Source organism: Panthera leo, chromosome F3 (assembly GCF_018350215.1).
Source record: "Panthera leo isolate Ple1 chromosome F3, P.leo_Ple1_pat1.1, whole genome shotgun sequence".
In the NCBI taxonomy this organism is placed as follows: Eukaryota; Metazoa; Chordata; class Mammalia; order Carnivora; family Felidae; genus Panthera; species Panthera leo.
The window spans coordinates 19,342,197-19,366,974 of record NC_056696.1 but is presented as its reverse complement, the minus strand read 5'-3'; the positions used below and the strand labels follow the sequence as shown (position 1 = coordinate 19,366,974).

The 24,778-nt window shown below is 45.2% G+C and overlaps 1 protein-coding gene and 1 long non-coding RNA gene across 4 annotated transcripts in view; one reads left to right on the top strand and one right to left on the bottom strand.

Moving 5' to 3' along the window:
* BRINP2 (BMP/retinoic acid inducible neural specific 2) overlaps window positions 1-21,087 on the bottom strand; it is a 121,621-nt gene extending 100,534 nt beyond the window's left edge. For 2 of the 3 annotated variants that reach the window (XM_042925587.1, XM_042925589.1), the window contains exon 1: window positions 20,344-21,087. The gene's annotated coding sequence lies outside the window, so the exon portion shown is untranslated. The remainder of the gene's footprint in view (window positions 1-20,343) is intronic. The other variant, XM_042925588.1, reaches the window with a different exon arrangement.
* On the top strand, window positions 897-8,412 carry LOC122211998. Its single transcript, XR_006198926.1, has 2 exons — window positions 897-999; window positions 7,818-8,412. It is a non-coding gene; the product is annotated as an uncharacterized LOC122211998 (long non-coding RNA).
* Window positions 21,088-24,778: the final 3,691 nt, after the last annotated feature.

Here is a 24,778-nt window from a genome sequence, read left to right as displayed (position 1 = left end):
TCATGGGCCAAGCAACTGTGTTAAACTCTGAATCACCTCACTTAATCTTCACCACAGCCCTGTGAGAGACACAGTGGTCGACAACATTTTCTATATGAAGAAGCTTGGCTCTGTTAAGTGACTCACTCATGATCACATCACTAGTAGAGCCCAGAACTGAAACCAAGCCATCTGACCCTAGAGTCTGTTCTAACCACACCCTGGATCCAAGCAGACAGACTGGTCCCCCAAAGCTCACTTCCTATCCCATGAAACTGTAGTTCATTAGTGAAGGAGGAACCATCAGATGGTCTGGTCTGCCTATAGCTGCTTCAAAGGGGATCCACATGCTTTTCCTGACTGACTCCCACTAGGGGAAGAAAGAGGAGAGAACAGGAGCCTGCCAACCTCGACAGATGGTGTGTAGGCTGTTCTGGAGATGGGAAGAGAGAGATTTTTGCTGGCTGACAAAGAACAAGGGAAAAAGATTGGAGAGAAGTGTGACATAAGCAGAAAGAGCTAAACTTGAATTTGAAATACATGTGGTAGAGAAGATTGAGGGATAGAGACTGATCTAGGAGACAGATGGGTAAATAGACTTAAAAGGACATTATTTTAAATGCCACATAACTCCAGTCTAGTGAGAAAAAGTGAGTGAGGAGATACAATCAGAAATGAGAGAAGTAAACTCCTCTCCATGGTGTTTCTGTAGTCTTTCAATGGATGGATTCAAAAGACCTGTGACTTGTTCCCCCACCTGCCAAGCAGTTAAAGATCCATATTCATGTCCAAAGGAAACTTTCCCTAGTCATTCTAGCTTGGAGTCAGCCTCACAGAGGAGAAGATGGGAACATTCTGAGGAAGCTTAGAATTGTATCAGTCCTATTCATTGTCAGCTGAGTTCCAGAAAGGGGACATTAAAATGGAATGGAATTTCTATTCAGTTGAAACTTATGGGTAAACCACCTGTTACCAAGCTTCAAGGGACCCTCCCGAATCTTGGCTGAGGGAACACTGATGGTGAGTGATCAGTGTCCCACATACTCTCTTTTTGTTTTCTCTCACAAGCCTGGCTTAAGTTATTTATGCACATGACTTAACATTAAGATGGTTTATTCATGAGATTGCCTTAGGAGACAGGAGACAGACAACCTGCTTTTGTGAGGGTCTCTCTGGAGATTGGCAGTTACACAATGTATTGTTACTCCGTCAGGCTCTATGAGGACAAAACATCACAATGTAGAGGCCTCTGTTGAAAATAATGATCTGTGCTGTGTAGGTCCCAATTTGAGAAGCATTTATATTGATAAAGTTACTTGAAGAAAAAAAGTCCAGATTCTTCAGCACCAGACAGGGCAGGTCTGTGTTAAGGAGGAGAGATCAGTGTCTTTGTCTGTTAGATCTTCAACAAGCCTGCAGGTAATTTACCATCCAGAAGGTAATTTACCATTGTTGGCTGTGGTTCTTCTCTGGAAGACATCAGGAGCAACCAAATGAATCATTCTGCCATCTCTCAATACCATTCACTGTGGACAGGTGCTTGACCAGAGGCGGAGCAGTCTTGGATCCTGTTCTGGGAGGTGTGGTTACTAAAGAACATGATTACCAAATGGACCTTGTGAGAGAACTCCATGGCAGAAAATCTTGCTGACTACATCATAAGAAAATTACTTTTTTCAGATACCTTTGTTTCAGCTTCCTTAATAGCAGCCTTTGGTCATTTGTTTGGATTTGTGGAATCAAATCTAACTGGGGCCTATTGCTTTCAATTAAGGTCACATAATGTATAACTGCAATTCTTAATTTGCATTAAGACTCTTAAAACGTTTTGTCCCAGCTAGGACTGCACTAAAGACATCAGTTGTGTCTGTCCTGTGTCCTGTGTCCACCTTTTTCACCTCCCCCAAATTCTTCCGAGCTACAGATTTCCCTATAATTAATTGGTGCTGTGTCCTGAGTTAGCTTAATTGAAAGCATCACATTAATAAAACTTAGAAGAGGACGTCTTATAAAGATACGTGTAAAGAGGGTGAGTTTTATTGCAAACGTATACACTGCAGTTTCTGCTTTTACAAAAAAGAACTCTCAGCAAAGATAGGTGTGAGTTTATTTTCCATAAACAATTACTGAGTTCTTAACCTATAGAGCTCTGGGATTAAGCATAAATGTAAACTATGGTACATTCTCTAAGCTCTTAGGGAGCCTACCATGGGATAAAGCATGCATAGCGTGGAAGTTAAGAGGTGATATAACAGTTAAATAGGTTTCAGTGCACCTGGGTGGCTCCGTCAGTTGAGCATCTGACTCTTGATTTCGGCTCAGGTCATGATCTCATGGTTCATGAGTTCGAGCCCCCTGTTGGGCTCTGTGCTGACATAGCACAGAGCCTGCTTGGGATTCTCTCCCCCTCTCTCTGTTCCTGCCCCATTCGTGCTCTCTCAATCTCTCTCAAACATAAATAAATAAATATTTTCAAAAAAGAGTTAAATAGGTCTCAAGGAGCTATTAAACAAAATATATTAATTTCCCACTGTGGGGAAAATTCTCCCGATAACCACATAACCACTTTCCCACCTTCTTGTGGACTTTGCGCAAATGTTACCTTGTCATTGGGTCTTGCCCTAACTATCCCATGTAATTGTGCAACCCTCCTCGACTGTTCCAATCTCCCTGCTCTATTTTTTTTTCTCATAGCACTTACTATCTTCTAGCAAAAAATACCACTCACTTATTCATAATGACTCTTGCTTATTTCGTCTCCTCCCACAAAAATATAAGCTCCATAAGGGCTGGGATATTATTTTCTGTCTATTTTGTTCTCTGCTCTATCTCTGGCTCCTAGAAAATGCCTGGCGCCTTGGAGAAGCTCAATAAATATTCGTTGCTCTTGTTATATGAGCTTGGAATTGAAGTAGATAGGATGAATACGAACCTCAAGAAGGTACAGTAGCTGCTGTAAGGAACTCACAAAATGATACTAACAACAAAGATAAAAAATAATACAGCCACAAAGATAGTTATTCATGGAGCAATTTTTATGGGCCTGTTGCTGTGCTAGGTTCATTATTCCACTATTTCATTTATTTTTCAACAATAATCCTTTTAGACAGATATTATCTCCATTGTATTGGTAAGAAAACAAAGGCTCAGAAAATGTAAATCATTGGTCCCAGATAACACAGCAAGAAAGTGTTTGTGTGGAATTTCTGTTCAAGTCTCTCCCTCTCCCTCCCTCCCTCTCTCTCTCTCCAAATTCATGATTTATCTTATTCTTTTAATTATGGAACTTTCCCAAACGTATACGAAAGTGGAAAGAATCATGTTATGAACCCCTCTGTACCCCCACAGCCACTCAGCTTCAACCAATAATGATAAATCTGCAGCCAGCCTTCCCAGAGTTTGTGATCTTAAGCACTTGCTATATGATCAAATAAAAGGAATAGAATTTGTATTCCTCTGAGAAGAGTGGGGCTCTCCACATGGGAGTGCTTAGAAAAGCCCTCACAAGGTCTGCTTTAGTTAAACTAACCCCCACACTCCTCGTCCTCCTCCTCCTCCTGCTCCTGACGGTTGATTATCCAGGCTTCACGTGAAGCCCGCAGGATTGAAATGCTCAGTCCCTGCTCTGGTCCTGATCCTGTGCTCGGCATGTCTGAGACCTGATCCAAAGGAAAATTATTTTGAGAAGACTTATTTTGGTGAGTGTATGTGCTCAGTTTGGGAGGGAGGGATTTTCCACTAAGCTCATTAACTGCCAAGGGGCTTCAGGATCCATAGGAATAAGTTCAGAAGGAGAGACCTTGGAAGACCAGCTCTTTTGATGGGCTCCTGGGGCTGGTGCCTGATGGCAGGTCAGCAGCCTGGATGCACAAAAAGCCTGGGTGGCTCAGTCGGTTGAGTATGTGACTCTTGATAACAAACCTGCCTAAATTTCAGCTTCCTGATCTTAAAGGGGGCAACTGAATAGTCTACAATTTGTAGAATGTCTAAAAGGATGCTTGGCAAGTGTTAGTTCTTTGGAAATCGGGTTGGGAAATTCTCCGCCGTTATCCTGTGACACTTCTCCAGCTTTCATTAATAAAGGAGAATCCAAGTTCCCCAGTGGGATATGTCTATAACTAGTATTATTCACACTTTTACAAAGAAGGAAATTAAAGTAACCAAAAACTCGTGGCTGGATTGTAAGTTCCAGTGACCCACATCCCACCTGCATTTTGGGAGAGATCCAGGATCTGGGAGCCAAGATGTTTCTTTCTCAATTCTCTCTCACTCCCCAGGACCATGACTTTGACCTCCTGTTATCTCCTCATTAACACCTTTGAAGGAACTGACAGGAAAGCTCTACTCGTCCTACATACGTACACATATATGTACTTACATACCGATTTATGCCTTGCCACAATGCAGGTCTCATTAGTCTCCCCCCTCTTTTTGAATTAAGACTAGGAAGCCGAGGGCCAAAGAGGTGAAGTAAATTGGAACTGTGTCACCCAGCCCAGCTTGCCCCTTCAGGGACTCCTTCAATGGTCAGGTACATGAAGGGGTTGAGACCAGGTTAGCCTGACAAGGACCAGGCGATTGCATTTCGTATGAAGGTGTCAGCAGGATGGCCAGATCTTCAGCCCAGTCCGTTATTTGGTAGGCACAGGATTCTGCACCTAATTGCTCTCCATGAATCATCCTTGTCAGGTTGTTTTGCTAAGCATATTTTGTGTTTAAGTACAGCAAAATCTTTCAGAGGTTCAAGCGGTCATTATAATAAATTCTCTGATGAATAAGGGGCAATGATCCCAGGCCCTCACGCAGGAAGAGAATCCTGAGGCACTGAGAGGTAGCTGGAGCTGTCATTCCTCCCTGGCAGAAATTCCCAGAACCTTCGATACTGCAGGAGAGGCTGTCTGATAGAGCAGATAACAGGACAGGCTCTTGAGGCTCACTGCCTGGGTTCAGATCCTAGTCAACTATTTTCAAACTCTGTGATCTTAAGCAAATAGTAGCCTCTCAGTGTCTCAGTTTCATCCTCAGTGAAATGGGGATAAAGTGTCTGACTCATAGGGTTATTTTGAGAAGTAAATAAGGTAATACATATTCAAAAATGCAGAACAGTACCTGGTGAATATTAAATGCTTAACCAATGACGGCTATTATAACCAACACTTCTCCGGACGATAAGATCTTCCCACGGTCAGTGGTTCCCCCACTAACGTGGTGCCACACGAATGTTACGCATTCTCTCCTTGGGAAATCTGATAATAGTGGAGCCGGGCGGCTGTATCTCCCTTGTCCAGTAGATGCTGCCCATCCCCCCATGACAATGGTTTCCGTATGGAATTCGCCCAAACTGCATAGGTTTTTCGCCATAAAGTTAAATGATTAAAAATGTCAAGGTCAAGACATATTGGAAATATTTGTCTAAGTAAAGTGAAAGTGTATGTTTCTTTATCGCAAAACATTTCAGAACCTCTAGCCTGCTAAGTGAATTATAAACCTCCAATGGTATAGGAGAGGGCAGGTGGGAAGAAGAGAACCATGACCCCACCTCTTCCAAGCACAGACCTTATTTCCTTCATGACACCCATTAACTGCTTAAGGGACACTAATGTTCGGCCAAACTGAACTGGGTGACATTTTATTCGGTTTGCCTTAAAATGGTGTTTCTCAAAGGGTGGTCTTTAGATCATCTGCTTATTAAAACACAGTCTTCTGAATTTTATACAAGACCTATAGAATCAGACTCTCCGAAGGAGGAACTGAAGATTCTGCATTTTAACAAGCTCCCCAGGTGCACATTAAATTTTGAGAACCACCGCATTAAAGAAAACACTTTCCTGATTTTGGAATTCTATACATTTGAAATCCTGAATACGAAATTTTTCGCAACAGGAGGGATACTTGTTAACCTCCCAGAAGCCTGTATTTTATTTAATGAAAAGTGGATGCTGTGGGGGTAGATGGTGAGGTTGTTTAATTGAATAAACATTAAAAATTTTTCCCTGTGCTAGATAGAAGGCTCAGATCCTGGCTACAAAATGTTTACAGTCTACACCTAAGAAGAGAACCAGGGACACTGCTCAGTTTCTCAGCTGCAGTCACCTGAGTGGTCAAGTTCACGTGGGATACAGGGGGCTCATTCTGGGAATCAAAGTAGGGAGTAGAAGAATTAATTTCTCTTCTAAGTGATTCAGTCACCAATCAACCACCAAGATACTGTTTTGGGTTTTTTGTTTGTTTTGGTTTTGATATCCAGAAAGAAATGCAGTAAAAAACAGGACAAAGAAGTCAGATAAAGCAAAGGAGGAGCGTAGGAAGTAGGGGAGGGGAACCTAATAGCTAGATGAATTATGGGAAGAGGAAAAAAAAAAAAAAAAAAAAACCCAACCCTGCTGACTCTGTTCAGTTTAAGGTGAGAAATAACAGGATTAGAATGTCAAATTGCTGAGAGTTGCAGACCTGAACCATAAACCTTCTCTAAGCTGTTCAGCTTTTTTCCTCTGCAGTCACTAATTAAATATTGCCTTGAAATAAATAATAAAATGAAATGAAATGAAATGAAATGAAATAAAATAAAATAAAATAAAATAAAATAAAATAAAAACAAAAAGCCAAAGGCTTTTTTTGAGTCAAATAGAAAGCATGTCATTAGCCTGTGATGGAGATGGGTCCCTGGCTGACCTACACTAGGAGCCAAAAGTGGAGGAATCTACGGGAGGGACATCAAGCTAATAGAGAGCTTGTCTCCATCTTAAACTTTTCATGATCACTTTCTAGTTCATACGCAACTTCTGTAGTATCGTATTTTCATATGTAATCTTGTTGTCCTAAATGGTAGTAACGGGGAATATGTGGGCGTCCCCTTTTAGTGTGACCAGAGGATGCTAAAGGCTGCTATCAGGAGTCCGAAAAGCATCCGTGGGTCCAGCAGGAGAAATGACCAGGCAAATTTCACCAGATCAGGGTGGCTGAACAATTCAGTGTCCCTTGCACTATTCTCCCTGTTTTGTCCAGACAATATCTTTAAAAACTGTTCACCTTCTTACACATACAGCTTGCTCTTCAGGTAGGTTCCTAAGTCTGTCTGCTCTTGCTCGCTTCATGAAAACACAGTGTGTGTTCCAAGCTTGGTGGTTGGTATCTTTATGATAAAATATCTGACTCTAGCACCTGAGGCCACAAGGAGTCCATTTGTCATTTCACTCTCCTCTCCTGTGTGGAACGGGTCTGCCACCAAATAGGGATTTAACCGACTAAAGCCCTAACAGAGATATCACCGGCCCTGTGTTCTTTGGTTGTTTGCCTGAGCAAAATCTATCATTACTCTATATGCATACGGCATGTGTCAACTGTTTTAAAATTAGCCAATTTTCCTAAGCATAAAAATGGATTTTTGTCATATCACATGAACCATATATCACAGAAACAAACCAGTTTTTGTTGTGCCTTTTTTTTTCTTTTCAAAATGCATTAAGTCTTTTTAAGTCACTGCCAAATCCATTTTGCTCACTGCATTTGTGAGATACATTTAAAGAAACCAAGCAGAGGCAAAAAAAAAAAAAAAAAAAAAAAGACCAAGACAAACCCAAAAACTCCATGCAGTGCTGTCACCTGGAAAGAAATCTAGTTCATTACCAAACTGACCACACCTAGGAGGCTGCACTGCTTCACCTGCTTTTAACTAATAAATAGGACCTTTGTATGCTGCCCTGCACTGAAAGTTTGGGATAGGGCAAAAATGGTAAAAACAAAAACAAGATGGTTAGGAAAAAGAGCTGTCATTTACTGAGTACTCTGCATGCACCGAACATTACAGGAAGTGCTAATTCTCCATCATTTCATTTCAGACTCAAAATAATCCTGTGACACGAGTTTTACTGCATCCATTTTACAGATGTGGGAACTGAGGCTTGTGTGGTTACCTTGGCACAGTGCATAGCTAACACATAGCAGAGCCTGCCAGACATGTGAACCCAAGTGAATCATCCCGGGGCCAGAATCTCTAGACGCCTAGATCATCTCACATGTGAGTGAAAGCCCATCAGACTCCCAGAGACGTAATACTGACATCGGGAGGCAGTCTATGGCAACTCCTGCATTCCAGACTTCTCCTAATGAAGGCTACATGGGCGTCATTGTGGATTCTGCCGCCTCGGGTTTCTCTCAGTCCCCACTTAGCTGTGGGAGAGGAGGCAGGAGAGACAGGGTCTCCTGTGTGTGCCCATCACCAGCACCAAGCCCTGCTTTTAAGGACTGTGGGTGAGAGCAGGCCTTCTTTGGGCATAACGCCCCCAACATCGCGAAGATTAGGAGTAATGCAGCATAGGTCCTGAACAGGCAGCTGTCTGTATGGCTCCCTCTGAGGGGCCTACAAATTCCTCTCAAAAGGGAAAAGACACAAGTCTCCTACTTGGGTTAAAATATGTGAATTTGTCTTCATAAGTGCTCGAGTGTTAATTGAGAGGGCAGCACATTGCATCATTATTAGTCATTAATACTTCAGGACAAATTAGTTGATCAGGTTACTGAGAGGCGTGGAGGCCCTCAGGGAAAGACATCATTTGGATGGAGGCGGTGGGGAGTTGCCCGGAGGGCTGACGGGGCTGCTGCAGGGGCTAAGAAGCTGGCAGCAGCAGCCACTGGCATTGGAAGGGACAATGGGTGGGGGCAGGGAGGGGGAGGGTCGCCAGTACTGCTGCTACCACCCTCACCCCACCCCACACACAACCGCCCTCGGACCCGCCCTTGTCCCTTGGGAGATTACGGGCTTGCACTTCCAGGCACGGGTCTTGGGAAAGGTACTAGCCGCGGCAGGCTCCCGGCAAGTCTCCCTGCCTGCACCTCTGCAACCGGGGGGCTTGTAATGCAGCCTTTTGCCTCTAGGGGTCTCCAGTGCCCCGAGGCTTCGGGAGGATGTTGCCCTTGCTCCGTTATCCCGCAGGGCTCAAATCCCAAAGGACAAAGATCGCGGAAAGGGAAAGAGGCGCGTGCAGGGAGCCCCCAGGACCCCATTCCCCGCCGGAAGGCTGCTCACCCATCTCCCCTGCTCCTGCTTGATGGCTTATTTATAGCACATGCTAAATGGCTGAACACCAGTGAGGGGGAGGCAGAAATTAACCGCCCCCGCATTCCTTACCGAGTGCCTAAGCATTTCCATACCTCTAAGGGTATTCCAAGGACTTCCTTCCACAACCCCACCCCACACTCTCCCAGTAAGCCCCATCTCCAGGCTACCAGACCTCAGCTGAGCAGGAATCCCCCACGCTTCCTCAGCCCAGCAGCCTGGTGCCCAGGACACTCTCTGCCTCCTGATCACCAAGGTCTTGCCACTGAGGCTGGATGGACCCTGATGGCCAGTCCCTCCCTGAGGTTAGGGATGAGGAGGGCAAGGGGCTGTGAGGGAGGACCTCGGCCTGGGTCCCAGGAGACCTCAATGCACTAGAAAGCAGAGTCATTGGAGGTCAGAGGGTCCAGAGAGAGTTTTTCTTAAAATCTCACCACTGAGGAGTATTGGGAAAAGTAAAACACAAACAAAAGACCAAAAAACCAAACAACAACGACGACAAAACAAAACAAAACCAAAAAAACGTTGACAGAGAGAGGCAGTATCACTCCTGATCCATTCTTGCAGAGGCTTCAGGTTCGTGGCTATACTCTGGCTTTCTAATCCATCCTATGACTTGAGTTTGAAGCCCCACTCCACAACTCACTAGCTGTGAGATCTTAGATAATTGACTTAACCTCTCTGTACTTATTTTTTCTCATCTGCCAAATGGGAATAATATCTACTTTGTAGGGATTTGTTAAACTGAACTTACGGCCAGTGATACCGTGACTAGCACCGTGCCTGACTCAAAGCAGACATTTTATTTCTACGCGTCGAATTTCATGCACCTTCAATCCAGAACAAGAATGAACAACAGTCATTAGTCAATTCACAGGTGTTTGGGGGCTGGTGAGAGTTTCCTATTTTAAAATCAATTTCAATATGTCACCCATTATTTTACATGAATCGCCAAGTCTTGCTTTTTAAAGGAATTCTGTAGTGCAGTGGTTTGCAGCGTACCATGAACAGACTTTAGGTCCCAAGGATGTTCCTCAAGGACCACATGCAGATGAGAAAAGACAAGTGACAGGTGACAGGTGGGGGAGCTCCAGGTCCCCAGACTTGCTCCAATCAGGGAAGTCTATTCTTATCTGCTTCATCTATTGGGGTTCTGGGTAAGGGTTTATTTGATTAGACTCGTCTCCTTCTTTAAAGGTTAAAAACCACTGCTAATATGTCCTTGCATAATTCAGGGAAAACTTTTCCTCCAAGCCTAGGGACTCGATTCATTTTATTTGTTTTAAAATTGCCTGCTCTTTTGAAAATGGAACGACACCTGTATTCAGAAACACAGGTACTTGAAATATTCAGCCCGCACATACAAAATACCCCCGATGTGTAAGGCATTGCACTTGAAACTTGACAGCATTTTTGAACGTGTAGTAACTCTTGGCTTGCCCCACAAATCCCCTAAGGGTTTAACAGTGCTTCCAGTCCACTCCTGACTGATTTAGCCCAGACCTTGGAACAGATACCCTTACCTTGACCACAAATGTGCCCTTTCCCCCGGACATGACCTAAGACCGTGATCACTTTGCAAAGCCCAATGTGGAAGAGCATGAGCTCTGGGACCTGACAGACCTGGGTTAAAAACTAGGCTCTGCCACTTCCAAGTGGTGTGACCTTGGATTAGCTCTTTAATCTCTCTGAACTTTAATGTCCTCATCTACAAACAGAAGAGAACAACTCTTCTCAGAGGGGTGTAGGATGATTAAATGAGACAATGCCTGGAAAGCACTTAGCATGCTGCCTGGCATATAGTACTATTGCCCAGAAGTTCCTGACTCACTGGCATCTAACAGCATATACTACCTGACTCCCACTGACCGCAGCTAAATGCCATCATTGCTCTCCACGAAAGTCAATGTCTGATGAGCTTTAATACTTCAGGACACGAACACAGTAGCTGCCATTTTTTGAGTGCCCATTGTGTAGCAGACACTTTGCTGATATTTTTCAATCCTCTTCAATCATCATGATACTTGTGCAGATAAGGGGTTACTGTCTCCACTGCACTAGATGGGGATACTGAAGCTCAGAGGGGTTATGAAATGTATCTGAGCTCAAACAGCTAGTGAGTGGCCAAGATTACACTGAAGCCTAAGTTTGCCTGACCCAGAAATCAGGGGCCTTTCCTCCCCACCTTGTTGACCCTTGGAGTTTTCCTGTGCAAAAGGTAGAGGGCATGGTGCAGGGGGCGAGAGCCCTGGGTCTCAATGGCAACTCCTCTGTTCTTTGTCCTCCTTATTTTTCAGTCTGTAAACAGGAATGATATTTACTTCATAAAGGCAGTAATAAAAATTAGGGACACCTGGGTGGCTCGGTCAGCTAAGCGTCTCTTGGTTTCTGCTCAGGTTTGTGAGTTCAAGCCCCGCATCAGGCTCTGCACTGTCAGTGAGGAGCCTGCTTGGGATTCTCTCTCTCTCCCTCTCTCTCTGCCCTTCCCCCACTCGCTCTCTCAAAATAAATAAATTTAAAAAATTAAATACAACAATATAAGTAAAAACAAGCCTGGTACAATGTTTGTCATAAAGTAGGCTTTGGATGTACATTAAATAGGTATGAACTTGTCCCACCAATTTTTTTTAGCCTTATTATGAGAAATATTCATAGAGAAGATATATATGTATATATATGTAGTGTGTTGTATATAAATATATATGTGTGTTTGTGTATATATGTGTGTATACATATACATGTGGATATACATAAAACACATATGAAAAACTGTAACACAAACTACCACCCAGGTGAGGAAACAGAGCACCCCCCACCCTGCACGCCCCTCCCTGATCCAATTCCCTTTTCTCCCGCCAGTCCAAGTCACTTCTCGTCTTGTTAAAAAATAATTTTCTTTTCCCCTTTTGCTCATGCCTCTGGGTTGTCTCCAGCCTTTTCGCTGTGCCTGTGCCTGTCACTTCACTAAGGTTCTGAGTGATACGTCATTCACAGGAGAGAAGTGAAATAAAGTGGTTCAGCAGAGCGGGGATGCGTGCGTGTGTGTGTGTGTGTGTGTGTGTGTGTGTGTGTGTGTGTGTGTCCCTGCACCTTCTACCTTTCTGGGGAGCAGCAAACCAGACGCCTTGTGAGATATGTTTTAAACCAAAAGAACAGAAGGGACAGGTGGACTGATGGCAGAGGTTTGGGGAACAGTTGGACAATTTGTCACTCCCCAAGACCACTCAGGACTGAGTGCCTACCACCAGCAGTGGACATCACAGCAGCTAGAGCCTGGATTACAAACAGCATACAACTTCTTTTCTCCTGATCCTTCCCCACCCTGGGATTTCTACCTTCCTCAATTGACAATCAGGTTTCAATTTAAATGTGTTCCCTCCTTGGGGCTCTGGGTGGCTCAGTTGGTTGAACATCCGACTTCGGCTCAGTTCATGATCTCGTGGTTTGTGAGTTCGAGCCCCATGTCGGGCTCTGTGCTGACAGCTCGGAGCCTGCTTGGGATTCTGTGTCCCCCTCTCTGTATGCCCCTCCCCCACTCATGCTCTGTCTCCCTCTCTCTCTCTCTCAAAAATAAACATTAAAAAAATAATAAAAAATGTTCCCTTCTTGAAGAGACCCTCCCTGACCACCACCTCACTCTCTTATAATACTCCATTTTAATAATCTTCATTACCAACACATGAAATGATCTCATTTATTTGTTTATATGTCTATTTTTTCTGGATACCACAGTAAGAAACAATATAGGTTCAGAATCGAAACTGGGTTAGAACACGAAATACCCCCTTTACTAACTGTGTGACCTTGGACGAATTGTTTAACCTCGCTGGGCCTCCAAGTCATCATCTATGAAATGGGAATGTAGGACTTATCAAAATGAGAATTATAGGATCCTTAGGTGAAGTAAACGAGTTAATGTATGTCAAGCTTTCAGCAATGCCTGACACATAAGTGCTATTCAACTGTTAGCTATTATCAGCAATCTTAATAATAATCATTATTACGATTCTTACCCTGTCTTCCCCCTGGAAGGTGAGCAACTTGCTGGCAGAGATTTTGTCTGTTGTTCTCTGTGGAATCCCCAGTGCCTAAGAAGAATACGTGGCACATATACCTAATAATATACTAAATAAATATTTTCTGAGAAATACGTCTTTGAAAGCCAATCCCAACCGTACCTTTAAGTGCAGGAGATGGCCACATAAACAACTCATGATAGTGCGGTGGGTACAGCACAAAAAGACAGTCTGAGTGAAATGTGTACAAGTACAGAAGAGGAGGGAATTCATTCTTTCTCAGAATCTCATGGAGGTGTTCACAGAAGAGATCATCTTGACAGAGTCTTGAAGGTCTGAAACCCTGGAGAAGCAGGACAGGTCAGGGGATGGTCCTGCAGGAGAACCACAGGTACACCTAACGGTCCTGTCGGTCGTTTCCGGCAGCTGGAGTGCTAAGCGGGGCGTGGACAGAGGCATGGGGAGACTGCTAGGCCGGCTTGTGAAGTATCTCCTGTTTGTCATGTGAAGACATTAGGGTCTTACCCTGACTGCAGTGGAGGATTACAATTAGGGAGAAGCGTACTCAAGTTTACCATCTTGAAAGTTTGCCCTAGCTGCAGGGAGGAGACTGGACTGGCTAGGCTTTAAGAGACGAAACAGGGAGACAGAGCATTGGGAAACTCCAAATGAGAAGGAATGAGAGCCTGACAAAAGAGTGGGGGGGGGTGAGGGTGGAGGGAAGGGTGGCTTTGAGAAACCAGTAGGAGGTAGACCTTGTCAGGCCTCTGGGATTGATTGGATGTGGGTGGCTTTGTGAGAGGAAGTGGAACCCAGGACAACCTGTATTTCTTAATTGTGCCTCTGGGGGTTTGGGTGAGCCTTTAGCCAAAGCAGGGAATTCAGAGAGGGGACTCATTTTATGTGTGAAATTTGTACATAGTGAGTTCATCTTTGGACATTTTAATCTTGGCAATATCAAAGCGAAGACCTTTGGTAGGAAAGGAGGTTGACATGTGTTGAGCATCAACCATGTTCCTGGAACTGTGTTTGGAACCTTATGTAATTTGTCCTGTCTAACATTTAGAACAACACTTTGAGAGATGCAGCATTATTCCTTTTTATTTTCTAGATGATGAAACGGAGGCTCGGAGAGGTAATAAGCCCTACTTTACATGGTTAACCATGAAGAACAGTTAGTAGACCAGTTTGACTAAGCAAGACTGAATGAACGCATACAAGAGAAAGATTAGAAAATAAATTAATAAAGGTAGTTTGGGGACAGATCGTGGAAAACTCTGAAAGGAAAATCAGAGAATCGGGTGAGAGAAAGCTTGGAAAACACTTTGTAAACTATAAAATGCTGAGCAATTTGTGGAGTTCGAGTTGTCGCCAAACCACACTGCAGTTAAAAATAATAAAGCAATAGGGGCGCCTGGGTGGCTTGGTCGGTTAAGCGTCTGACTTCGGCTCAGGTCATGATCTCACGGTCTGTGAGTTCGAGCCCCGCATCGGGCTCTGTGCTGACAGCTCAGAGCCTGGAGCCTGTTTCAGATTCTGTGTCTCCCTCTCTCTCTGCCCCTCCCCTGTTCATGCTCTCTCTCTCTCGGTCTCAAAAATAAATAAACGTTAAAAAAAAATTTAAAAAAAAATTAATAAATAATAAAACAATAACAACGAAGGGCGCCCGGGTGGCTCAGTCGGTTGAGCATCCGACTTCAGTTCGGGTCATGATCTCACAGTTCGTGGGTTCGAGCCCCGTGTCGGGCTCTGTGCTGACAGCTTGGAGCCTGGAGCCTGCTTGGGATTCTGTGTTTCCCTCTCTCTCTGTCCCTCTCCCACTTGTGCTGTCTCTCAAAAATAAAAAAAAAAATGTTAAAAAAGAACAATGATAACAATGAGTGAATTATAACGTTTAAATCTGTAATTATTAAACAAAATTCAATCATGATGCCTCCCCCCTCAGTCTTCTTACTGATAGGTCCACAAAAGAATACTGAACACATAGCAGTGACCCTTCTCTCTCCCTACCACACGAGCAACATATCTGGTTTGAAGGAAAATTCTCCCAAGGAAAGATGATAACGTGGTAGAGATGAGAAGAAAGACGGAGATATGAAAAGCAAACACGCCTAGCTGGTCCCAGCTGCTGTGTCCTCACACTTTGGGGTGAAACCCTCAAGATAATCTCCGTGGTTATTTCCACTGTCAGGCTGAAACTCAAAAACATTAGGATAAAATGACCAGGTCTGTCATCTGTGAGTTGTTTGAATGTCAAATGAGGGCTGCAGTGCTCTGTAAATGCTTTGGGTGGGCTGAATCATAGTCGATGAGGTGCCCCTCAAATGTAAATCAAAGGAAGCCGCGTGTGTCCTCCTCGACTCTCGATTTCAGAAATACACACCCTGAGGCCCTCTGGGCTGCTTGGCATCGCTCCCTCCACGTTCTTTCTCTTCATGTCTCTGGCTCCTCTTATCTCACGCCTCTGTCCTTTGTCTACATTACCTGACACTACTCTACAGCCCCTGGCCCAGCACCGTCCAAAAGAAATGCGATGTGAGCCACGTACACAATCTCAACTCTTCTCGTAGCCACATGAAGAAGCACAAAGAATGGGGGTGAACCTAATCTCAATAAATTTTACTTAACCCCAGCTATCTAGAAGATTATCATCTTAGCAGGTAATCAATATTAAAAATTAGTGATGAGACACTTTGCATTCTTTCTTTTAAACCGTGTTTTCAAAATTCAGTATGCACTTTATACTCACAGCACGCATTTCAGGTGCTCGAGAGCCACATGTGGCCCGTGGCTACTGTATGAGGAGCACAGTGCAGATTAGAACTCAGTCTTGTGAGGTGTGAAATTGCCCATTCCCTTGCTCAACCCTGCATTCCAGACATATCTGCATTCCACATGGGTTCCAGGAAAAGGGATGATAGAACTGGGTGTTGAAGACTCCATGCTGTAATGACGTTACTCAAGTTTATCTCCGTCTGCGTGGCAGAGTAAAGATCTCAAAAGAGATCAACCAGCATTCTCATTGGCCAGATGACCCCTACCCACCGCAGCCCCCAGTCCGAAGCATAGGTGAGTGGCTTCTCTTCACTTCCAAAGAGAAAAGCCTTTAACCCCACAACCATTCCCCACACACCCATGGGCCTGGACCTCTGCCTTGGCCCCCGACATGGCATGGATACTTCTTGAACAGAAAAGAAAAAGGCATCAGACCCACTGTCCGGCTGCCTGATCACTGAACACAGAAAACAAAGGCGACAGGGAGGCCTAAGGGAAGATTTTAAACAGAAAGTAAACATCCTTTAGGACTGTCCTCAGACAGCCCCTTTGGGGCTAAGGGATCCCACAAACTAAGTTCTGGGGATTTTCCTCTTGACCTGAGGGCAATTATGGTGTGACTTTAGGTAGGTCATTCTACTCTCAGTGCCTGTTAGGAACTGCCTCCATCTTGGAATGGGGCCACCCAAGCAACAAGTGACATGCAGGGTGAATAGATGTCTCAAGCCAAGTGCAGACCAATGAATAGTGTGGTTGTTCTCTCACAGAACCTATGGTTTGCCTTGACCTTTACTCTAGGAGACAAGGCTCGCTGCTGGAGCAAACTGTGTGGCTGACTGGTCACAGCCATCTCCTGGCAGTCTGCAGCCCATGGCCCTTCCTTGAAGCTGCCCAGGCTGGCAGCCTGCCTGGTTCCCTCTCCTGCTCGGCTGAGCAGCACAGCACCCGGTACAGCTGCGGGCGGTTCTGTGCCCCACCCTCCTGCTTTCTGTGGCCTCCTCCTTTGTGACGGCTACAGCATATGTTTTATTAAAAGGGAAAGAGGAGGGAAGGCAAGAGGTTATGCACGTGGGTGTGCTCAAGAATCTTAAGATTGAAAATCTTCTGCTCAATGCTAAATGCCTAAGGGCTTTGGCATTTTGCCAGTTTCAACTAAACCCCAATAGGGACATCTGGGTGGGGAAATCGGAAATGGAGGAAAATCGAGACTCTCTCTTAGGAGATTCTGTTTCTAAACCACGAGGAGATTTCTCTCATGTTTTCTTGAAATTTGCCTGATTCTTCCCCAATATCTTCAACCGAAAATTTTGATACAATGTTGATAAGGTCCCTGACCTTGAGCATTATTTTTCTCATCATGTATGATTAGACTTGAGGGTGGTTGGAAGGCTAGGTAATTTTCAACGCCTAATGAGGTATCCAATGTCTGAGAGTAGCTTCCTCTAGGCCAATAGATGCTTTAAGTAATTAACTCAGGTGTATGGTATTTCCAGGATCCAAGGGAGAAATGACCCAGGGCAAACCCCAAGGAAACGTGCAAGCCTCGAAATTTCCAGCATTCTAACTATGCCTCAGTTGGCATCTCTGTCAGCTGGAATCCTTTCTCCATTTCTTCCTCTCCAAGCAAATCCCACCCCGTCCCCCATGGCACAACTCAGATTCTCCTTCCTCGGAATACTGATAGCTCTCGTTATCTGTACAAATCAATCATGGATTAATTAGGTCAGCCTCATGAATCTCTTGTATTGAACTGCTGTTGAGAATGTATATTGTCGTTAATCTTTTTCCCAGATGTAGCCTCTTTTCCTAACTAGACTGTAAGATCACTGAGGGCCAAGGCAAGGTCTTCTAAGACTTTTATCCCTCGCAGCGCTTAGGTCAGGGCTGGAGGCAAAGCCCTACGTCACTGCCACTTCCTATTCCTGTGAAGCACAGAGCAATCGAATGAAATCTCAGTTACCGAGATGAAACCATTCCTTAGGAGAAGTCGGGGGAGTCTGGGGTTGGTCCAGGAGGGCTGAGCCCCAGACCCCATTCCATGGGACCCCAAGTAAAGCAGTTCATCCTTCCAAGGTTCTCGGCCCTTGCTTTTACAAGAAGGAAAGCTCCACTTCTTAGGGTCATCAAAGATAAGTGAGACAATCAGCTGTGCGAGGCTTAATTAGATGAGCTCCCTGAAATGCTCTCGGCCCATTGGAAAAGGATGCCACTGTAAAACGGATACAAGCTCTTCTTATTTAAGAGAAAGAGTTGAATCGCCAAAAATACACTGCACAGTGGGGAAAACAAAACACTAACCAGGAAACCTCGACACTAAGCATCCCCGTCAGCAGAAAGTGCCCACGCAGCTGTCTCAAGTCCCTCCAGATTACCTCTTGTTTGTGAGCTAGGGAGGGATTCTGGAGCACCGTCTCAGAAGGGATCTCTTATGTGGTGCTCCCCGGTGGCCAGCCTGTGCCTTGGGAAAGGCGATCAGAAGGAGTTGATGACGCAGGGATGTTCTGTGCCCTCTGGCCTTGCTCAGTAAACAACCTGTCAGTAGGGCCAGAAGGGAACGCCCAGAGGATGATCTGCCCCCATCCTTGAGCCTGGCCCAGTGCTGGTAGAGCACCCTCCCCAGTCCTTCCTTCCTTTCCTCCTTCCTGGTGCCCACACTGCAGTGTACATCACTCCATTCTGGGAGACAAAGCCAGCCCCATTTTTGGAGAGGAGGGAGAAGAAAGAGTCAAGGATGATTCTGTCTTCTCCATGGCTGCTGCCCAGCTGTGAAGCCCTTTGGACCCAGTCCCCACCGCCCCCCGCCCCCAGCAGGGAAGACCGGGGTCTGACATTTGCTTCCTTTCCCTCAAACATTTCATAGCATCTATGTTCTGCGCCTACCAGATCTCATCCCTCCTGAAAGAAGCAAAGCATGCATCCTTCCCCAGAGTGAGCAGCAGCTATGATATTGCTAAGATTTCAGGATCACTGTGGCAGCCTTGCTTGGTCATGTCTCCAGTGCTGCAAAGCAACTTATTGGGAGTGAGAGGGAACTCCAGAGGGTCCTGCTTCAAATGAATAACATACACACAACTGTGTGAAATCAAGAGGGAAAACACACCAACTCCAGCATCACTCTGCTGTTGCCTGATGTCAGCAGACTGCCCCCCAGGGGATTCTGTAAAATACTTTAGCTGCTCGGTTAATACTGGCATTATATGCATCCTAGAGAACATGGTCAGAAAGAGTGTCCCCTCCACACGCACATGTCTGGAGAAGGACAGAAGCAGAAATGCTTGACTTATGATAAAGCTTTTATCCTCCTTGATTGGTCTACGCGGACATATCATTATTCCTGCTGAATAAGGCCCAGATTATCCAGCCATACACATAGCCTGTTACAATTGCTACCCTTTTAACAAAATATTTGTTCCTGCTCCGGGCACCCAGCTCCCAGGGCTAAGAAGAGCACACACACACAGGTCTTTACAGAGGGGTCTGTTCAATCATGTTACAGTGCATTAGCTTGATTATTAGTTAATATTTGGCTTAGGTCTATATACCCTGGATAAATATGTACCATGCAGAGGGACTGCTTGGTGAGGAGAAAAGTCCTCCGGGCTGGAACCACGGCTCCCAAGTTCACGCTCTTACTAGCAAGGAACACTCCAGGCATCTCTCCTAGGCAGAGCTGTGCACGCGTGGTTCTTTGGGCAGCAGCTTGCCTCCTGCATACGGCTGTGAGCACAGGCACACACATAAACACACGCACATACCATAGGCAGCACCAGACTGTGGACCCAGATGATCACAGAACCAGGGACAGGGATCGCTCTATAATCTCAGCCTACCCCTCCTTCCCAGCACAGCACCGCTCTCTCCCCGTATCTCCAGCGTGCTGCCAGGCTCCACTCAATCGATGGGGCTCTGCCACCACCCTGGGGAGACTATTTGCAACCCACAGGGTTGCACTCTTCAGAAATTTTTTCTTGGCTGCATGTGCCTGGGAGAAAGAAGCTGCTAACCGACATGCCACGGGCTCTAGGAGCATGTGAATCCTTCCAGCTCTAGGAGCATGTGAATATAGATGTACCATGTATCACACCCTCAGCAATTGGGGGCCCTTCCCAAACACAGCGAACAGCCTATACAGTTCAGCCCAGCAGCCGCTGAGCAGGCGAAAGTCCCCGTCATCTTCTGCAATTATCCAGCCCGATTGGATTTTCTGACGCTAATGGGAGTTGCGCTAACTTTGAGGACTTAAACCAGGCAAAAGCAATATAGGTCAGGCAGAGTGCCCAAGCCCTGTGACAGCCATGCAACACCAGGGAGGCAGTAACAGGGCGATCTCCTGCTAAACCCCAAAGTCCACTGCTCAGCTCCACAAGGCAGAAACTAAGAGGTGGGATCATTCCCTCTAACTGCCAGGCACCTGGGCAAGAGGGTGGTAGGAGGGCGAAATGATCCATTTACCAAGGGACACACGGAAGGACAACGAAAAGGGAAGAGAGAAATATTACCAAAACCCTGCACTGTTACCTTGAATCCTTGCAAGAGCCCTCCTTGCTGTATCAGCTGCTCCCCAAACCTCCACCGACTGGGAGGAGACTCCTAAAAGATTCCAGGGTTTTGTGCAACATCTCCAGTGGCAGCTTTCCAAAGTTTTTACTTCATGATTTCTTGTGGCTCTTTCTCATTTGGGGAAACGCGAATGCCTCCCCCTCAGCGTTTGAGAGGGAGCGGATGTCTCTTTTCAAATAATTCTCTTGCTCCCCGCTTTGCTGCTGCCGCCGCCGCCGTTAGACCACTTGCCTGCTGCCTTCCTGCTGAGCAGCGAGGGTCCCTGTCGCCCAAAGCATGTCTGAAGTGGGGCTTCAGCGCCAGGCCGGGGCGCACGCGGGTGGAAGAGGGAAGGAAAGTGCAAAACCCAGCTGGGGGAGTCCCCTGTCCCTCCACGGAAGAGAAACCCAAGATCTTGCTTTCCTTCCAACTCTAAAGAGACTCACCCGCCCGCTCCTTCTCCCGAAATCACTGCCTTGCACCTGCGCGAAGACAGTTCCTCCGGCTCCACTGCTCTGCCGGCCGCCTGCAGACCTGCCCCTGCGCTCGCGCGGTAAGGCAGGTGCACGTCCCTGGGCAAGTGTTAACGGGAGCCTCCGAGCTCAGCGGAGGCGCTGCCGGAGCAGCCGCGAGCAGCTTCCGAGGCAGGTGGATTCCATCCCAGGGCTGCAGCCCAGGCGCGTCCCTGCTCCGACTCCGCGCTCCGTACCTAAGCAGTGTCACCTGCAGACTCAGACACCAGATGAGTGTCTTAAGATAACAATGCTGCCCTGCCAGCCCCTCTCTTTCTTTCTTATGCACGTAGGTTGGCGGCCAATGAGACACAGCGCCACACTCCCCACAGGTGCCCATTGGCTGGGCGGCTGGGCAGGGGGCGGGCTCGGAGTCTCACCGGCTGTCTCCTTTGGTTAGCTGGCAGGCTGGGGTACCAGCTCTGTTAACCCTCCCGGCTTTGCAGCAGGGACTTTTTGGTGTGGGTTACGAAGCCTTGGATAAATTCTCGGCTGGCTGGGGAGTTGGAGGGTGTAAGAAGGCCGCCGAACAGGAAGAAGCTGGGAGCTAATTACATTTTCTTCTAATCTTCCTGAGTTACAATAATCATTTGTCCCAGACCATTTTGTTTGCTCGCTTAACTAGAACTCCTAGAGATAGGGACCCATTTGAGCCATTTTCCTTCTAATTTGAGGTTTTATTCAGTTGTTTTGTGCATTTTAGCCTCTTGGTCCTGAATTGCTTAATTAGAAATGAGCCCCCAAGTGAGAAATACTTATCTTACAGTGCGCGCGCGCACAGGCGCGCGCGCGCACACACACACACACACACACACACACACACACACACACACACCCCCAGAGATGTGAGAGAGAGAGGGAGGGAAAAAGAGCAGGAACTCAGTAAGAAGAGTAGAGAGAGACTCTGAACAGCTAAATCAAGAAACGTTCTGTCCCCAAAACCAGGATTGTGAAGACAAAGGCAAAGAGGAGAACTTCAGGTTTCTGGGAAGAGATTAAAGGGGAAAAATGTCCTGCTTCCAAAAAAAGAGAATTGTTTTGCCTTTGGTGCTCTCCTTCTGTGTGTCTCTTTTTTGCTTCAGTGTGTGTCAGGAAGAGGGACTGTTGATCTCCATTTGGTTTTTAAAGGAAGACTAAAGAAATCAGAACAGGACCAGCCTTGTTTCTGTGAAGCAGGTGCTGTTGCTGAGCCTGTGAATTGAGGGGTTGGTGGGGGGAGGGAGAAAAGGCAAGACTAAGGAAAAAAAAATTATTAACTTTGGATCAAAGAGTGTGAAATAGATTCTTGGCGTCCTAATGGGGATGCACAGCTGATTTATGTCCAGCTAACTAACATACTCCACTAAATTTTGGCAAGAGCATGGGAGAGTAATTGTTAAAGAAAAATCCAATTCAACAGAAGAGCTAGGGGCTGGAGCTGGCAAAGGAATTTGGGGAGTTCACACCAAGTCTTGTGGTGGGGAAAATAGGGAGAAAGAAAAAAAAACACATAGAAAGGGAGATAAGTGTTTTTATTTAGCTTCCTTGAATGAAGAGCGACATCAAAGATTATTTTGTAAAAAACTAGAAAAAAAGTAAAAGAAAGCAGAGGTTTAATGAATGCCCAAGTAGTACACATCAGGATTAGCTAAAAAGCATCAAGGAGCCAGATGTTCTGAATGAATGGGGAAAAATTAGAACTATTTCTCCTATGGTCCCCCCCCTTAGCCCCACCCATCCATCACTTTCACCTCCTCTGTATCTTATTATACAGGTTTGACCTTCCTTCTTCTTACTGTAGGTATGGAGTTCTAAGCCATGTTAAAAAAATTAATGAGGTATAATATACATTAAAAACTCCACAAGTGTAGAGTTTGATGAATTTTTGCCTATATATGCATCCACAATGACTATCTACATCATTTCTAGCACCCCGGAAGCTTGTCTGCACTTCTCAGTCAAAATCCTCCTCACCCCAGAGATAATCGCTATTTTAACTTCCATCATCAAAGACTGATGGCTACGTTTTCTTGAATTTCATAAATATAGAATCTGCATGTATGCCTACTTTTGTGTCTGATTTCTTTTGCTTATCATTATGTCTGTGAGACTCATCCGTGTGTCTGCTTGTGTATTTTCTATTGTTGTATAGTATTCCATTGTGTGACTATAAGCCATGTATCTATTTTCCTAATGACACATTTTTTGATTCCCTTTTGATTATTAAAAGTAAACCTGCTATGAATGTTCACGTACATTTCTTTTGGTGAACACATGCAGTCATTTACCCTTGGTATACACCAAGAGTGTAAATCACTTCTTTTGCTTTTGGCTACTACAAGGGAGACCATTTCATGAAGGAGATTCTGAAGCTTACTTTCTATCTGCAATAATTGAATAAAGAAATAAGGTCAAAGGCTATCACACTACTGAACACTAACTAAAATGCCTAAAATGTGTCAGATCCTTTCGATACATAGCCTCATTTTCTTCTCACTACTCTAAAAAGTATGTATGTTTCTATTTTGCAAACAGGAATATCCAATGCAAGACATTATGTTAGGCAGTGGCCCTGGGCCTTGTAAGGTGGAGAGTACATGCATATAAATGCTCTCTATGAGGAGCTATGTGAGACAAGAATGTGGTAGAAGGACCCACTACGTAGATGAGGCTGGAGATTGGTCTGTGGAGATGAGACACGACCTGGAGAACACAGAGCAGTGCATCCCAGTTGGACCAAATGGCATGGGAGGACTGGAAATGGAAAACAGGCTTTAATTTGATTGGAATGGAATGCATATGTGTATTGTCAGGGGAGAGGGGATAGATTAGACATTAACAGAACCTGCTATTGAATACAACTTGGTGAATATAAGTATTTGCACTGATCTGTGGCTTGTGGTGTGGGCAGAGATCACGGACTCCATTTCACTGATGGGGACACAGAAGGTAAGAATGGTCCAATCTCAGGGTGCCTGGGTGGTTCAGGTGGTTAAGCATGGACTTTGGCCTAGGTCATGATCTTGCCCTTCTAGAGTCTGAATCCCACATAGGGCTCTGTGCTGACAGCTCAAAGCCTGGAGCCTATTTCAGATTCTGTGTCTCCCCCTCTCTGTCTGGTCCTCCCCCCCACCCCCCGTCCTCTCAAAAATAAATAAACATTAAAAAAAAAGAATGGCCCAATCTCACTTCCAAATAAGCAAATTACAGACTCTAGACTTGAATCCCAACCTGTTGTTTCACTACATCATGTTGCCTGTACACAAAGGTAATGATTGAGATGCTTACAAGTTTCTCCCAGTTCCATTTAAATGGAAAACATCACAGGATACAGATGGTCTAGCTTTTGTGAACTTCAACCTTTCCCCTATCTCTAGGTATTTAATTCTCTAAGAGGAGGCCATGTGACATTGTATCTATGTTTACAGGAATCCTGTGCCCTGAAAAAATCTGACCTCAATTTATTTGTACAGTTCTTTTGTCTGATCTTTCCATAGAGAAAGACAAGAGGTCTATAAAGGCTTGAGTCAACAACTTCCAACTATTTCCAATTCAATACTCATTTTTTTCAATGACCATTTACTCTACACACTTTTTCTTGTAAATGTGAGTAGGAAACCGTGTAAAAATGACTGTAGATAGGCAAAGAATACTAGATATTGACTTATTAGAAAATCAACCCAAAACGGTTCACGTAGGGTTTCTAAAGTGACTCGACACTTTAGAAAATTAGAAAAAAAAGGATTTCAAATAGACTATATGGTACTTAAAAGCAGGAGTATTTTTCCTCTAGAATCTGTCTGTGCCTAGCCTAATGCCCAGCATATGGTAGATACCTAAATGTTTACTGAATGAATTACTGTGATATGATAATCCATGGGTGCACCTAAGTGTAATGTAACTGTTGTGGAAAGAGCATTAGG